Below are 2405 nucleotides of genomic sequence, written 5' to 3'. Positions count from 1 at the left end.
AAATAATGTGGAATCATTGGCATTTTATTTACTTAATTTTCCATGTTGGGGTTATTACTTACCCTAGAGTTGATTCCAGGACTTGATTTAATGTAACCGCACATGCGCAAAGAAACTATCCCTTAGACTTATCAAGGTTGTGATTTTTAGAAAATAAGTTTGTCTTCCAAGGCTTCTCTTTTGGCTTGCAGGTAGAAACTTCATCGTTTGCCCCACTCCGAGACCTTCTATTGGTAACTCTTCATTGTCAATGCACGTTCCAACTCCGGTGGGACACCCTACCCTAAGGATCAATGAATGACTCCCCACTCTAAAATTCCCTTCTCCTATGGTTCCTTTGAAGGACCCCTATGGCACCGTCAAGTGAGTAAGCATTAAACAACCAAGTGCAATGGGGGTTCAAATCTGCCTGTCAGTCTGTGAAAGAAAGCTCAACTGTCCCCTCCTGTAAAGATAAACATCCACAGAAACCAATTGCAGGGTCACTTTGCACCAGAATTGACTAAATGGCGGTGGTTTGATTTTGTTTTGCTACAGGGTTTCTAAGAGTCATTCTCTGTCCCATTGGATGGCAGTGCATTATGTATAGTATACAATTTTACTCTGTACACATGGGGTCACTATGAGACAAAATTGATTTGACTCTAATGCCCTTTGGAGTTTCTATTTTCTTATGTTTCCTTTACTAGTTTAAGGATCGTTGAAGGCATAGTAGGTTCAACACCTGGTTGCTAATGGAAAGGTTAACTATCGAACCTATGGAGCAGCTGAGACTGCTCTGCGAGAGAAACAGAAGTCAATCTGCTTCTGTAAACGTTTATATCCTTGAAAACCTTACAGTCTGTTCTGTAGACTTACTATCAATCAGAATTGTCTCCCAGGCAGTGGGTTCTCACTTGCCACCAGGGCTTCTGCTTGGTGTTGTTAGATGTTGCTATGTTGATTCTTGCTTCACAGGGACTCCATGTGACAGAATAACCCTGCCCCTTCGAGTTTTCTAGGCTGCAATCTTTACAGAAAGAAGCCCCAATAATGCAGTTGGTTAAGAATTGTGCCGCTAACTGCAAAGTCAATCGTTTGAAACCATCAACCACTCCACAGGAGAAAGACGAGGCTTTCTGCTTCGTAAAGATTGACAGTCTCAGAAACACTCTGTAGGATGGCCACTCCGGAGCAGTGGGTTTGGTTTGGGATTCATCTTTACAGAGCATATTGCCAGGCCTTCCTTCCACAGAGCAACGACGTGAATGAAAACAGTCAGCTTTAACTGCTGTGCCACCAGGAGTCCTTTCCTTTACTGTCCCCAAACGAACTGCCACTATTCATTCATGCCAAGTCATAGCAGCTCTGTGTAGGCTTTCTGAGACTGTCAGTAGTTACTGGAGCAATTGGTGGGTTTGAACTGCCATCCAATGCATACCTGACAAAGCCAGCAGGCTCTGTCTTTGTTTTAGATGCTGGAAAAGACACTCTACCAATATGACTGGTGTTGTAGGCCATGGACCATAATTGGCATTTCCTAGATAGAGCTTCTGAGAAATTTGTTTTTCAGATATAAGGCTTAGTTGCCACATACTTCTAACCTAATTATGAAAACGCCTTTTAATAATCATGGGCAACAAAATCAAGACCAAATACGTTCTTGGACTGTCAGGACATGATGCTGAAAAAGACCTGGGTCTCCAACATCATGACGTCTTAGACTGCCTACTCCCCAGCACCCTACTTCATGAGGCACGTTTTATGATCGATAACCAATTCTTTCTGGGTTTTCTATTATGTGTAGCTTACAACTGCCTAGCTCTCATTTTCCAATTTGTCAAATGCATCAGATCACCCATCAACAACATTACCCCCTGCAATGCCTCTTCATCTCAGAGCTCTTTACCCTAATTATCCAAATGGGAAGTGTTGCTCATTACTTCCATGGAACGTCTGAACATACAAATGTTCCTTCATCTTCATACTCATATTTTTTTTATTCTTTTTCTGTGTTTTCACTATTATTTCCTGAAGCCCATGATTCCTTTTCTGTAGTTAAAATCATTATCTGATTGCTGCCAGAGTAAGACTACAAACAGGAAAACATTTTGAAACTTTACATTTTGGAAAACATCTTTATTTCATCATCATCATCATCATACTTGGTTGTTTATCGCCATGTAAGAATTTCTAAGTTAAATGTAATTTTCTCTCAGCACTTGGAAATTTCATTATAAAATCTTTCTGGTTATTCGTGTTTATTTGAGAAGCACAGGATCACTCTATCTCCTACCTCCTCTTGCCTTTTAAATGTTCTCTCTAACTTTTTTTTAAATTATACCTTAGAGGTATAATATCATTGGCTATCTAAAATTTCACAGTTGTGTTTCTGATATAGTTCTATCTTGATTTTTTTCCACCCT

This window comes from Echinops telfairi, unplaced genomic scaffold (genome assembly GCF_000313985.2).
Source record: "Echinops telfairi isolate 266 unplaced genomic scaffold, ASM31398v2 ScPeMD7_18;HRSCAF=68, whole genome shotgun sequence".
Lineage (NCBI taxonomy): Eukaryota > Metazoa > Chordata > Mammalia > Afrosoricida > Tenrecidae > Echinops > Echinops telfairi.
The sequence above is the reverse complement of the archived record's forward strand: the minus strand, read 5'-3'. Positions refer to the sequence as shown.